This window comes from Orcinus orca, chromosome X (assembly GCF_937001465.1).
Source record: "Orcinus orca chromosome X, mOrcOrc1.1, whole genome shotgun sequence".
In the NCBI taxonomy this organism is placed as follows: Eukaryota; Metazoa; Chordata; class Mammalia; order Artiodactyla; family Delphinidae; genus Orcinus; species Orcinus orca.
This window is the reverse complement of record NC_064580.1, coordinates 31,443,291-31,459,318: the sequence shown is the minus strand read 5'-3', so window position 1 is coordinate 31,459,318 and position 16,028 is coordinate 31,443,291. Positions and strand designations below refer to the sequence as shown.

General features: G+C 36.6%; 2 pseudogenes; one reads left to right on the top strand and one right to left on the bottom strand.

Moving 5' to 3' along the window:
- Positions 1-686: 686 nt before the first annotated feature.
- LOC117198663 (protein Mis18-beta-like) lies at positions 687-14,526 on the bottom strand (annotated as a pseudogene).
- A 43-nt stretch (positions 14,527-14,569) lies between these two features.
- On the top strand, positions 14,570-15,619 carry LOC101287104 (40S ribosomal protein SA-like; annotated as a pseudogene).
- The last annotated feature ends 409 nt before the right edge of the window (positions 15,620-16,028 follow it).

Genomic DNA, 16,028 nt, shown 5'->3' with positions numbered 1-16,028 from the left:
AATGTGGCTCATACTTCTTTTTTTAGATGATGTTAAAATAATGTAATATATGATATTTCCCATGTGTTGCCAAATATGATAGTAAAAGTGTGGTAATAAATTTCCATAGGCTAAACTAGAGGAAATCAACAAAAGTAATATGTAAAGCAAAATATGAGAGAACATTTCAGTGAGTATGTTTGATATGCTTTATCATTTACTTCATTATTATCCTGTTAGATTTAGTTATTTACTATGGAAAAGAGAGAGATAAATTGTATACCATCCAGTCAATTTATTGACTATTACCTATAGAATATGTATGTACCTATATTTTGCATAAGAAAAAAAATTGTTCATTTATATAACAATTGCTCTGTGTAGAGTTAATGGTAGTCAACCTTAAGCTCTATTCTGTTTTCAGACCAACCATGAATCTTTGGTTCAGAGTACACATAAAATATTGTCTCGTAATCCTTAAATTTGTAATCAAATATTTTTTAACAGTAAACATCATGAAATTGAGGAGAAGCTAAACTAATTTCCTAAGACAAACTAGCTATGAAATCTAAACAAAATATTCCTTAGTTTCTCATTTTTTAGTAACAGCTTCACAAATGACTTGGAAAATCAGTCTAGAGATAAGTTTAATAAACTGCCTTTTCCCATATTCTTGAAGCTAATCATTCTTGAGAAATAATCTAGCATCACCTGTCTTTGAGTATCACAATAAAGGCAGAATTTGATATTAAAGTCTTCATTCTGGATTCTGGATTAGTCCTGGACTGATCAAGAGTCATTTCCTTTTCAGAATCCTTATTAGTGAGTTTAAGCAAGTATGTGTGAGCCCTATCTTCTATTTTAGGCCTGCAATCTTTTCTGGTAGAGAGGTCCATTGTGCTTCTCCATCTCAGCTATACTTACTATGGCTTTTGTTTTTAAGAACTGGTATACCAGAAGTAATGCAGACGTAACCTCTCAGAGCAGCCAAGGAAGCATCAGTGGAATAAAAAATGGAAATCAATGGGAACCCCTCAGGAATTACAGAATAAAAGATTATAGCTGCTGCCTCTGAGTCAACCTTCAATGCCCAATGTAAGGGTGTTTCTCAAAGATGTTCTCTGATACTTCTTGAGCTGCAGCCAGCATCTTGGCTCTTCAGCCCTAGTCCTGCAGGATCTAGGAATGGGGACCTCTTCACCACCTCCTTGTCCTACTCCAAGAAATTTATAAAAGAAGGGTCAAGAATTGCTTTCTTAGCCCTGCTATCACAAAAGTCACCCTGTAGCAAGTTAGCATAGCACCGAAAAGTCTTTTGATATCTGAAGAGGTAATTTTTTATGTTTCTATGTTTATTTTTGACTTATAGTTGAGGAAAGAAATGAAGCTGTAAGCTCTCTCAGTACTGGAGTGTATAATTGAGAAAAGCTTTTTGTGATTTGAAATATTTTCCTACCTCTGGCAGGTGAATGAATTAGATTATACAGTCTTCAAAATTAATGGAGCTTTATGTTAATGGATTTATAGAGATTTATAAATGCTTCTCTATATCTAGCAGTTCCAAAGATTTACAGAAAAAAAAGAAACTGAAACTTTAGATGTGCTAGCCTTTGAAGAGAAAAAAAACTTTTCTTACAGAAATTTTGAGCATCTTTATATAGAAACCCAAGTTCATATATTCAAAGTGAATCTTTTTACAAATTAGACTGGTTTCAGAACAGCTATATGCCTTTTCTCTAATTTTTATAAGTGTTTAATATAATCAATGAATTTTATTTTTTATTATATTTAGGTTTGTTTTTTCAGGAAGAGACTAGTAATTCTGAGCTTCATAAACTTTTTATATTGGCCTATTGATCAGATAAGCAAATTTAGTTCTATATACTGATTAGGATTGTGAAAAATTTAAAACTATGTGTTCATAATTCTGACAAAGCTTTTATGTGAACTGTAATTATGTACAAAGTAGTATAGAGGTCTGAACGTGATTTCAAAGATTCTTATGTAGACGCATGAGCTTTGCTCATCTGCTACTTGTTTTGCATGACAGATGTTTTCTTTGTGAAAAAGAAGTTAGTTCAGTTGGTTAAAGGATACAGTTTCTGTGGGTAACTTAGACTCTACTAAATTAACAATAGCAGAAAAGCACAACTGTGTATACAAGGTAATGAGATGTGTTTTATTAAAAAAATGAGAGTAGTTTGTAAAATAAGGTATTTGCTTCAAAATGTGAAAGAGGTTAATAAAAGACATAACCTGAATAGACATAGAAAGTTGCAGAATTTTTGCAGGAAAAAAATTTAGTCTTGGCTTATAATAACTGCAAATAATGGAGCTGAAAAGAAACACTGAAATGTATTAACATTTTGACAAATTTTGCTCAATGTTGATGGGCTTACTCGCAAGATGATTTATAAAGAAAGGAGCTCATGAATCTTATTTGGTTTTCTCTTTGTTAAGATGAAAATTGATCTTGAAGTTTTTAGTCTTAACAAGGAGTATTAAAAAGGTTACTCTTTGTGTAATCTGCTCAGAAAGCAGAGATTCAGTATTTCAACCAGAAAAATTTCACTGCTCTGTGTTGAATTTATTGAGCTTTATAACAGGAGTAAGCAATTTTTTTTCTGTAAAGGGCCAGATGATAAAGATTTTAATCTTCTCAGATTATAAGGACTGTAAGATCTGTCACAACTACTTTGTCACTGTAGTGGGAAAGTAGCCATAAATATATTTATAAATTATTAAGTATGGACATGTTCAATAAAGCTTTATTTATGAGCATTGAAATTTCATATAACTTTCACATGTCACAAAATGTTATTACTATTTTAATTTTTTTCAACATTAAAAAATGTAAAAACTATTCTTAGCTTATAAACTCTACCCATGAACTCACGACTAGATCTATGGATCATGGTTTGCTAACTTCTGTGATAGATTTAAAAAAAAATAACAGAACATTTTTGAAAGAGCTAAAATTTCTTAGAACCATGTAACCTTTTTCTATATTTATTTAAAAATATTGTCACTTTGATTAAATAGATAAGCAAATATTGTTTCTCAGGTGCCTGTCATTTCATCTTAATCAAGTACTTAAATCTCCTTTGATAACTATTTTGATTTTGTCTTCTCAAGATCAGACCCTTAATTCAAAAAAATTAAGATATCTTTATACCTGAAAATATCTTTGAGATTTCCCAGTGTGCCCTAGAAAATCACAAAGATTTTTTCTTTCTCCTTATTAAGAAAAAAAGATACTATAAATACTTAGGTAGGTTCATTTGGTCTGCTCCATATTTATTAATTAGCTCCATACTATTATAAGAGATGAATGAGAATAATAATTAAAAAGATTAGAGGAGCTCATCCTTACCTAGGTTAATTTTATACATGTAAAATGCTTTTAATATTAAAATTTAAGGGTATTTGTCAATGTGCTCATTATTCATAATATCTGGTTCGTACCCTCAAGGGAAAAGGGATGAAAATCTTATGAAATAGTTCTGTGTTGTACACTCCAATGGCTCTTTTCCATTTTGATATTATTGATTACTGTAATAAATTAACAACAGCCATTTACTCTCATATACAGGTGAACTTTGCTTTTCTCTGATTCTTACTTAAAACATGAGTTAGAACTCATGTTTTCAACAAAGAAGGTCAGTCTCTGTGTCTCAAGAAAAGGACTCTACCAGATATCTTAACTAGTACATCAAAGAAGACATCAAAGAATAGACTTTTGGCTGAAGATTGTTAATCTGGTATCACTTAGAAACCTTTCCAACTATACCAGAGGACTGAGTCAAGCTTTCCAGGGCTATTTTATTTCATAACAAGATGACTTCAGGAAAGCAGACTGCTGATTTGAGATCCAGGGGAACAAGAATTAATTACATTGGACTAAATAAACTGATGGGAAAATTTTAATAGCAGTTATTTGTTTGGAATATTTTTTATGTCGTTTTAATGCTCTATTGACTGATGAATATATAATAACTCACTTTTTCTTCCTTCCAGATCTCTTACCCTCAATTTAGATTATGCTTTTATAAATGGAAATGAAGCATTTAAAAATGGAATCTAATTTCCAATGCAGTCTTATAGTTCGCAAACAAATATTCTTAATGAGTTTTTTTTTTTCTGGTAATAGTTATACAAAAAAAATTAATAAAGAGAAACCTTAATTAAATAGAACTGGGAGACCAGAACGGGGAGCTCTCATGCCCAGCAAGGATAGCCCACCCAACAGGAAGAAGAGAGTCCTCTTCTTTCCTGGCAAGGACTCAGCCAATGAAAAGCCCTGAGCTCTTTGTTTACTATAGCCCTCCCAACTTCCTTTTCGTCTCTGTAAAAGTGTTTTTATTCCTTCACCCTGCAGGGGAACTTGTCTGGGGCTCACCATGGTTGTAGACTCTGAATTGCAATTCTCTGCTGATCCTGAATAGTTCTATATTTGCTGGAGAAATATGTGGCAATCTATTGATTTCGGGTCAACGTTTTGGTGGCCCATGTGGGGACCATTGAAGACTCCCAGTGGTTCCAGGCCTGGTGAGCACAAGGTGCAGCACCCACAACTGAACCCATTGTCACTCATTGCTTTTCTCGCTGACCCTGGAGTTTGAAGGTATGTCTTTCTCCTGGATCAGAGCTCATGTTCTCTTTGCGTTTGATGCTCTCCAGGCTTTATTTGGGATCTATTTAAAGGTTTCTGGTTAAGGCCTTGTTCTGTATGCGAGTACTTAAGTTTGATACTTCGCTCTTATCTTGAGATCAGACTGTTTCAATCAAAGCTGGCTGAAAATGCCTTTGGCCTAGTTCCTTTGGGAAGGGGCTGCTTTGAATAAAACTATGCCAGTTTTTCAGACTTTGGCCTATTCCTTTGGAAGGGCTGTCCTCTGGGGACTGGCTAAAAAAGGCCAGGTCCTCCAGGACAGGGCTGTCTCCTTAAAACTGGCTGGGATTGGCTTGAAAGTTGTGTGAATTGAGCCGTTTGAGCTGTTTGAAGATTGATCTTTACTCTAGAGGAAAAACCTCTGAGAAGGCACTCCTAATTATCTAAATATCTTGAAACCCTCCCCCCAACTCTAGCTGATTTCATGTTTAAAAACCATGGCCCTTCCTCATGTGCATTTCTAACTAAATGGACTCGCCTGACCAAAGGCAATTTAGAGTATCAATGTCCATAATTGGGTGTGGTTTGTCCTGGAACCCCAAGCAATAAACACTGTTATCACTCCACATTTTGTTTCTAACCCTGTTGTTACTAACTCTGTTGTTACTATCATCCATTCCCACCAGAAGTAAATTCTTTACTGTAATGGACTTAAGCAATGCATTCTTTAGTATCCCAGTAGATGAAGCTAGCCAATACCCTTTTGCCTTCAAAAGGAGAAAAACAATTCACCTGGAGAGTAATGCCTCAGGGTTTTACTGAGAGTCCTTATTTCCATCAAATCCTGAAGGCTGATCTGGATGACATAAACTTCCCTAGAGGCTCTACTTTGTTGCAATATATGGATGATTTGCTTCCTTGCTCTCCTTCTTAAGCCTCTTCACAGGAAGACAGCATCCACTTGCTAAGGCTTTTAGCCTTAAAGGGACATAAGGTCATCAAAGAAAAAATGCAGTTTGCCCAAACTCTGCTTTGATATTTAGGGCATCTAATATCAAAACAAGGGCTACACCAAGATCCAAATAGACTTCATGATGTCCTAAGTTTCCCAAAACCTGAAACTAAGTGCCAACTGCAAGGTTTATTCAGACTAGTTGGTTATTGCCAAAACTGGATTCCAAATTTCTCTCTTATGGCCAAACGCCTATATGCTTTACTCAACAGTGACAACTCAAACCCAATTTTATGGGACAAACCAGATGACATAGTCTTTAAGGCATTAAAGGAGAGTTTGATGAACCTGCCCTTGGGCATCTCAATTATCAGAGTCCCTTTTCCTTGGGGTTCTCACCAAAAAGCACAGGGACCCATAGGGTATTATAGCCAGCCACTGGACCCTGTGGATATGCCCCTTGCCTTAGAGCCATTACTGCCACTTTCCTTTTTATTAAGGCAACTGAGAAAATTGTTCTGGGATCTCCTTTAACCATTTTTGTATCTCATGCTGTAGAAATTCTCCTGAATTCTCATCACATTCAACATTTCTCGGGCAGCCACTTCACCTCCTATGAAGTCCTTTTGTTAACTGCCCCTCCGTAACTCTTGTACATTGCAATAACCTTACAACACCAATGAAATCCCTCACGACTGCTTAATGCTGACAGACCACCTCCTGATTCCTTGTAATGACCTACAGAAAATTCCACTGGGTAACATTTACTTCTCATGGTTCACTGATGGTCTTATTTAAAAGGTAACAATGGCAAATATTGTGCTGTGTAGGCTACTGCAACTCCTTTTGAGGTTGTTGAGGCAGCATCTTCACCTATGGCCACTTTGGCCCAACAGGCTGAATTATATGCTCTTACAGGGTCTTGTACTTTAGCTAAGGACGAAACTGACAATAGTTATACTCATAGTAGATATGCTTTCAGAGTAGTTCATGATTTTGGAATATTGTGGAAATAACATGGCTTCCATACTTCCAGTGGAAATAAAATTAAAAATGACCCCTATGTTCAGGACTGGACCGAAGCCTTCCCTTGCAGATAGGCTACTGCCTTTTCTATGGCTAAAGTCCTTTTGGGAAGGATTAACCCTACCTGGAAGAATTCTTCTTGAAATTCAAAGTAATCAGGGAACCCATTTTACTGGCCAGATGCTTCAACAAGTCTGTGCTGTTTGGCCAGTTTTACAAAACTTTCACTGTGCTTACCACCCGCAATCCTCTGGTGTAATAGAATACACTAATAGCATTATTAAGACTCACTTGGCAAAATTTGTAGAGGCCCTCCAAATACCTTGGCCAAAAGCATTGCCATTAGTCTTTCTAAATCTCAGATTCACCCCTTTTGGAACTCATAAACTCTTTGAGAGAGTCACAGGATACCCAATGCACTTGGCTCCTGCTTTTTTTTTTTTTTTTTTTTTTTTGCTGCACTGGGCAGGCATGCGGGATCTTAGTTCCCCAACCAGGGATCAAACCCATGCCCCCTGCATGGAAGCGCAGATTCTTAACCACTGGACTGCCAGGGAAGTCCCACTTGGCTCCTGCTTTTGACCCACAGCTGATAAGAGGAGAGATACTACAATATTTCAATGATTTAATTGCTTCTACTAAAAATAACCATGTTTTGGTAGAGTAATCTTTTCACAGTGCACCCTCAGGAGATGAACACCTTAAGCACCATACTGTGAAACCTGGAGGTTTTGTCTATTGGAAAAGATACTTCCAAAAGAACTCCCTTTAACCTCAATGGATAGGCCCCTATCAGGTACTGCTGACCAACCCTTGTGCCGCAAAACTCCAAGGAACAGACTCTTGGATTCGTGTGGCACACTTAAAAAAAGTTCCGGACCCTGACTGGACCTGCATATCATCTGGTGACCTGAAAGTAAAGATTTCCCAGAATTGGAGCAGATGACATCTGATGAAACAGCTTTCTCAAGATATCCAGGCCAGGCCTGTCAGAAGTTTGTTACCAAACCTTTGATGATGACATAACACTCAGATGATCTCCAGTGTTTATGATCTTGGTAACATATGGACTTTACATAAAAAGTGCCTGAGAGTTCTCCCTCCCACTCCTCATTACTCAAACGTGACTTTAATAGGTTTCCAATCTGTACACTTTCCCTCCAGTGTAAGACACTACAGCCAGGAAAGATTTTTCCTGGAATTACGGGGCAAAAAGCCACTGAAACTAGAAAACCTGACTCTTGATCAGGAATGCTTTCAGAGAAAGATCTTGATCAAAATGGGGAAATGTAAAAAATTTAAAAACAGAAACCTCAATTAATAGAGTTGGGAGACCAGAAGGAGGAATTCTCACACCCTGCAAGGATAGCAGAGCCCAACAGGAGGAAGAAAGTCCTGTTCTTCCCTGGCAAGTACTCAGCCACTGAAAAGCCTTGGACTCTGTTTATTATAGTCCTCCCAACTTCCTTTTCCACTCCATAAAAGCATTCTCCTCCCCTTGCCATGCAGGGGGACTTGGTTGTAGATCCCAAAATGCAATTCCCTGCTGGTCTTGAATAAACCCATCTTTACTGGAGAAGTATTTGGCTATCTATTGATTTCAGGCCAATAGTTATTTTCATTATTTCAATAAGAATCAGCCTCCATTTTAACTCAAGTTAGAAAAAAGTTGATTGTTCAACCAAAAACATACTACAGTGTTATATTTGAGAATGAATCACTTTTAGTTGGATACAGCAAGCCCACTGTTAAAGAACAAAGATACCAGTGCCTACAAAACCATCACAGGAAACTGGTCTGGTACTTGGCTTATAGGGCTCCAGCCTCACAAGTGACAAAGTCACTTTCTGGCAGGCTAGGAACCTTAGCATATTTGGGGGACCTTGAAAAGAGAAGAATTTACTAATTCTATGGGTACTACAGTAAAATCTAGGGGAGAGATTTTCTTAGCCTTAACTTCCTAGCTTAGACTTTATAGATTCTTTTAAATGGTCCAATCTTGGATTCTTTAATAAAATTTACAAACAAAAGCTAATAGTTTTAAGCAGACTCACAGATATAGAGAATAAACTAGTGGTTACCAGTGGGGAGGGGGTGGGGGAGGGGCAATATAGAGGTAGGGAATTAAGAGGTACAAACTACAAGGTATAAAATAAGCTATAAGGATATATTGTATTGTATATCATGGAGAATATAGCCAACATCTTATAGTAACTATAAATGGAGTATAACCTTTAAAAACTGAATCACTCTATTGTACACCTGTAACTTACATAATATTGTACAGCAAATATATTTCAATTTTAAAAAAAGCTAATAGTTTTGCCTCAGTATCTGTTAAATACTATATGATCTAAGAAGCTTATATAGTTATTTAACACCACTTATTGGATCTGTGAAAATAATCAGTCTAAACTATAATGAGGCCAACATTTTTTTCTGATCAGTATTTGGAAATTATTTATGACCAAAACAGGGAATGCTATGGACTAAAAGTTTGTGTCCCTCCAAAATTCAAAAGTTGAAATCCCCATCACCAATGTGATGGTATTTGGTGACGGGGCCTTTGGGATGTAATTAGGTCATGAAGGTAGAACCCTTATGAATGGGATTAGTGCCCACTCCCCACTCAGTCCCCCTACATCCTACTGGTTCACTCTGGGGTTCCTCCCGTCTCCTTGGGCATCAGAGTTCCCCACCAGAGGCCAGCAGGCACCCTAGTTGTGGGGAGATGCTAACTCTGCATCTTCCCACACCACCATCTTGACTCTGCCTCTATTGATTGATTTAAGGTGAGAGAGACAGAGAGAGAGAGAGAGAGAGAGAAAGAGAGAGAGAAAGAGAGAGAGAGAGAGAGAGAGAGAGAGAGAGAGAGAGAGTGTTTTGTGTGTATAGGAGGGATATTTTCAGACACATTTTTGGAAGTTCATACTAGTCAAAGGATTGAATAGATTAAAAGGGGATGATTTGGACAATTTGGTTAGAGGGAAACTATCTATAGCACTATTTTATTTGTGGACCTCCAGAGATAGTGAATAAGAATGGTGGTAATGGAGATGGGAAAAGTGGACATCTTGAATATGTAACAGCCTGAAAACTAGGTCTTTTATGTGTGCAATTTAGTGGACATTAATGCTTTTCATTAAGATAAAATATGTTAAAAGAGGTGGGTCAGCGTTGGGGAGGTTATATGTACAGTACGGGGAATTTTTAAATGTGAGTATCCTTTGAAATATAAATAAAATCTGAAATTTCAAGAAAGCAGTTAGGTCTGGATCTCTGAGGAGAGTTCTCAGAGATACAAGTCTGTGAGTCATTACATGTGTGATTTATTAAAAACTTTTGAACCAGTTAAGACAGAGAAAAGAGCTCACAAATATATAAGCCTGGTAAAGAGGAACTGGTACTAAGCCCCCAAAGAAGTTAAATTTAAATTAAGAATAAATATTTTTGTAAACATATTTTTAAAACAGGATTCCTTATGAGAATACAAATAATAAATGGCTTTAATACGATAAAGGTTTATTTCTTTCTCACCTAAAATAAGTTACATGTATATGCAATATAGGGCTAGTTTGGTAGTTCCTTAGCAAGTGATTTTGATGATCAGGTTCTCTGGTTTCAAGATTCCTGCTGTAGCCCTAACCTCATGTCTTTATTCCAGGAAGGATGGAGAATATCCAGAAGACTTACCTAATTTATGCTTCATCTTGTTGTTCACTCTTGGGCACAAGGGCACTGGGAAATTTAGTTTTGGGATGGGCACATTGCAATCTAGAATGAAATGTGCTTTCTGTTAGTAAAGAAGGAGGGAATAGAAATTGGGGAGACAAGCAGTTGTCTTGGCTATAAATATACATGGGAAAATCATTCTCATACACTACTTTTTATGGTGTATATTAGTACAGACTTTCTGAGTGAAATTTTGGCAAATTATATTCAAATATTTAAAATTTTTATACACTTTTGATGGAGATTTTTAATTTTAGGAAGTTGTTCTAACAAAACAGAGTAATTCTGTGTCACCAACTAGACTTGGGAAGTTCACAGCTATGGTCATCTTGGTATTTAGGTTGGAAACAATCCAAATGTCAAGAAGACCAGTCAAAGTTGTAGGTTCTGGATATCAACTAATTATTTCTTGAATGGGGTGTGGGATATAGATGTGTCCCTTAATGTAATTCAAATTGTAGGTCTTGATCCCTTTATTTTAATAATAAGGCTTAAGTAATACTAAACTTAAGACTTTGCTGTTAAGTTTTGGTATCCTGTATGGGGTCAGCTTTCCCAGAATAATCTGCTTTCACTCTCACTTTTCCAATGCTCTATACCTTGCTATCTATTAAATATTGTATATTGATCTGGTCTGTTATCATTACTGGAGGTAAGTAAGCCTTATCATCATCTAGTTATATTTAGTGTCCTCATTCAGAGATTTCATGTCTTGGTCAATGAAGAATATGGTATTTGGTTCATTCTTCATCTTGCAAAAACCAGCTGAAATTTCTTTCTTCCTGTATATGGTGGGAGACTACCAATTATAATCAACTTGTTTCTGTAGGGTCTTAATTTTCCTAAACATAACAAATATTGAGAAAGGTACAACTTTACTCTTCCTAAAAAGATAATTAGTTAACAGAAAAAAGAATGTTATATACATTACTTTCCCTTATCATTAAAATTAACCAATAAATTAAATAAAAATTACAATATCACCTTTCACTTATATTATAACTTTCTTGTTTTTAAACTTCATACTAAACTTTCCTTTTATGATTATAACTAAAGACTTATGCTTTCATTCACTTACTCAACTTGTTCCAAATAATTACAGTAGTATTTTCTCTGTTACACATACATTGTCAAAATTTAGACAATGAGAATCCTTTTTTAACTGAGCTAATTTGTCCTTGTACTATCCAAGCCATCTTTGAAATCCTCCTCACTTTTGGGCAGCCATATGTTCCAGGTCACAGGATCAGCTATTACCCAGGAAGTGCTAGTTCATTTTACGAAGGCAGAAGAAAAGGCACTAAAAAAATAAATTCTGGGCGTTGGGGGCTGCATGTCAGATTTTTCCACATGAGTAAGTCTGGTAGATAGGATGAGATTAATGCTGGGTCAAATTCTAGCTAAAACTAGAAAAGAAATTACTTTTAAAAGGGCCATGAGTTCACATTTCCAGTTTGTTATTAATTCTTTATTTTGTGGTGTGAAGTTTATTTTACCAAGGACATACACACTTAGACTATCAATCCTTCCCCAAAGTTTTAAATATGTTTCCCCCTTTAAAAAATAATTCTTGTGTCTCACTGACTTCCAGTTTAGTATCACTTCTTTATCTTTCACTATTGGTTATAGTAAGAGAAAGAAATGTTCTCTAATGTGTCTATGGTTTTCAGTCATCTTATTGATACGTAGTGAAATAAAATATGTAGAAAGAAAAGTTCACTTAACTTTCACGTTCTACAAACGAAGTTCTAGTTAATCCAAGATTGAAGTAATTATTTTAAAAGTAAAATGTCAAAATATGCACTGCCATAATTATGTTTATGACATAAATTTATGCTTTAAGTTAAAAACTCATTCTATGGAGTTATTTTTAGCAAATATAATAATGAACACCACTTAGTGTGCTGTTATGAAGCACACCATTTGTTATTTTGGAGGTCTTACTAATCCTTGTGCAAATATGAAATGCAAATTCATAATTAGCTAATTTATTAATCATTCATTTGAAATATTTATTGATTATGTACTCTGTGTCAAACATTCTTCAAGGTCTAGGGATACGATAATAAATAAAATACTTAAAATTCTCTCCTCCTCAAAGTTACAAAACAGTTGAGAAAACATCCAGTTAAATAAATGGTTATAATGTAGCTTGATGAATGATAACATTCATCCATAGGGTAGGAGAAACTAGAATTTTATGGGAACCTATGGCAATGGAACAAAACCTGTCTTAGTGATGGTCTTCCTGAGAATGCCACATTTAGGTTAAGAACTAGAGAATGGATAGGACTTAGCCAGACAGAAGGTGGAGGTTGCATAGTGGAAGTCACAGCCTTGTGGAGTGAACGTCACGGATTTCTAGGAGTCAGACATTATCCAAAAGGAAAAGTAAGTCATTGAAGGGACTTAGGTAGTTAATAATCAGATTTGCATATTTCGAAATATTACTTAGACTGGAAATTGGAACTGTAGAAGGACAGGCCTTGAGGCAACAGAGCAATTAGGAGGCTTTTTCAGAACTGCAGTAAGGGAGGATAACGGCCTAGAACAGTGTGGGGCAAGTGATGATAGAAAGATGGAAAATAAGCCATATCCAAACCATCAAAAAAGTCTATTGAATTTAACATTAACATGTTTCCAGAATCTGATCACTGCTCACCATCTGCCTTGCCACCATCCTGGTACAAGCCAACAACACATCTGATTTCAATTCTTGCAATAAACTCTTAGCTAGAGTTGCCAGATTTAGCTGATAAAAATTTCATCTGGCAACACTGCTCCTAACTGTTCTCCCACCTTCTGCCTCTTCTCCATGTCAGTCTTTTCTCAATATGGCAGGTAAGAGTACCATTAGGAAAACACAACTCAATCTTGGAAAGTTCTAAATAGCCCAACTGGTCATGATGTAGTACGTTTTTTATACACTGCTGGGTTAAATTTGCTAATATTTTGTCTAGGATCTTTGCATTTATGTTAATAAGTGCTTTTGTCTCCAATTTCTTTTTCTGTCTGCCATGGTCAGGTTTTGCTATTGAGGTTATATTTTCATCATTAAACGAATTGTGGAGTAATCTATTTCTTTTTTCCCCCCTCTCTTCTTTGGAAATGTGTTTTTAAGATTATATTTATCTTCTCTTTGCAATTGGAAGAATTTTCCTGAAAACCTTAGGCCTGGTGTTTGTTATTGTTTTACATTTTAAAATACTGATTCAATTTATTTGTTATAAGACAATGTTTTTGAGCCAATTTTTATAACTTAGTTTCTAGGAAACTATTTTGTCTAAATATTCAATCTTATTGTCATAAAATTTTTCATTGTTCTCTCTTTGTAATCTGAGTTTTACCTCTGCTTATGTCCTTTTCCCCTTATATTGTTTATATGTACTGCTGTTCTTCCTGATTAATTTTGCCAGTATCTGTGCGTTACCTTTTTAAAATAATCAATTTCTGTCTTGTTGATTCTCTTTATTTTGTATTTGTTTTGAATCTCATAAATTTCCAATCTTATGTTTATTAACTCCTTACTTCTATATTTGGTTTATTCTATTGTTCATATACTATTCTGTCTATATTGTGTTTTTGAAATTCTCATGTTTTTTTTTTCCTATTTGTCAAAATTTCATGTAACTGTTAGTTAGATCTAGATGTGCAATTGATTTAGTTTATTTTATCTTATATTATTGTGGCAAGAATATTTTATAAGTAGGGCTGTGCAATTCCTATTGATTATTTTGTATGAATTTCCTGAATAATGAGCTGGTTGCCTAAGTAAGATCTCAATGATGAAGAATAGGTGATTAAGTATAATTAGGATATTAAGTGTAATTATCAATTTTAATAGATTTGATACATTTCAGTATTCGTTCTTCTTTTTGAAGCTCAAATGGTCCCATCTTTGGCTAATGGGACTCCCTTCAAGTTGCCTCCTGTGTCCTTTTATAGTCTGTGATAGAGTCTAGGCACAGGATTTCAGAAATGACAAGATGATCAGGCTCACCTTGGATACTGCTGGTCACAGATATATTTTTAAGGAGCCCTGGTAATTCTTGTAAGTGGAAACTAATATTTGGAGATTATATCTGGGTGGTAGGTTTGCAATTTCTACTGGGTTATCACAGCTTCTTGGGCATTTCAGTAGAGAGCTAAAACACATTGTATTTTATTTATTTTACAAGGAGAAAAATAAATTTTACCTTTCCACACTACCTGGAGAGGAGTCCATACGGTATAGTCTTCAGTTCCTGTCAGAAAGGCAAACTTTCAGAATGTTCGAAGCCCTTGACATACTGCAAATGAAGGAGGCTGTACTTAAATTCCTTGCTGCAGGAACCTACTTAGGTGGCACCAACCTTGACTTCCAAATGGAACAGTATATCTACAAAAAGAAAAGTGGGGGCATCTACATCATAAGAGAACCTGGGAGAAGATTCTGCTGTCAGCTCCTGCCATTGTTGCCAGTGAAAATCCGGCTGATATTGGCGTCATATCCTTCAGGAGTATTGGCCAGCGGGCTACACTGAAAGTTGTAGCTGTCTGTCACTAGGGCCAGTTCTATCGATGGCCACTTCACTCCTGGAAGCTTCACCAATCAGATCCAGGCGGCGTTCCGGGAGCCTCGACTTTTGCTGGTTACTGATCCCAGGGCTGACTGCCAGCCTCTCACAGAGGCGTCTTAAGTTAACTTGTCTACTCTCGTTCTGCGTAACACAGATTCTCCTCTGTGCTATGTGGACATTGCCACCCCACGCAGCAACAAGTAAGCCCCCTCAGTGGGTCGGCTGTGGTGGCCCCCTCAGTGGGTCGGCTGTGGTGGCTGCTAGGCCCGGAGGTTCTGTGCATGCGTGCCACACCTCTCGCGAGAACTCACGGGAGGTCGTGCGTAATCTCTACTTCCACAGAGATCCTGAGGAGATTGAAAAGGAAGGGCAGGGTGCTGCTGGAAAGGCTGTGACTGAGGAGGAATTTCAGGGTGAATGGACCTCTCCAGTTCCTGAGTTTACTGCTACTAAACCCAAGGTCGCAGCCTAGTCTGAGGGCACGCAGGTGCCCTCTGTGCCTATTCAGCATTTCCCTGGTGAGGATGATAACTGAGTGGTGTTAAGCTGTTCTTCCACAGGCTTTTGAACAGAAAACGGCAATACGGGGCTTCCCTGGTGGCGCAGTGGTTGAGAGTCCGCCTGCCGATGCAGGGGACACGGGTTTGTGCCCCGGTCCGGAAAGATCCCACATGCCGCGGAGCGGCTGGGCCCGTGAGCCGTGGCCGCGGAGCCTGCGCGTCCGGAGCCTGTGCTCTGCAACGGGAGACGCCACGACAGTGAGAGGCCCGCGTACCACAAAAAAACGGCAATACGAAGTTGACGGAAAAAGAAGTTTCTAAAAAAGTAAGTAAATCAGTAAATTCTAATTTCATAATACTGATTTCCCAAATTTAAATGGAGATTATAGGATTATGTTTCACATGTCTGATTTGTATGTTGATCTTGTCTTTTATACTGAAAATCTTGGTTCCTAGTAATATAATTACATATATGGTTTAATCTACTCTGTGTGGTGGAGTATGTGTGTATTTTTATAAGGGTTTTAGAATTATCCCCAAATCAAACTTAATAATAGGACCACTAGCTGCGACTTAAGATTTTGTGATTTTTATTTTTGGTCCCACTTAGGTATATAAAGTCAACGTTCTATTTTAAAATTCATTGAGATAAGTATCTTTGCCATTAT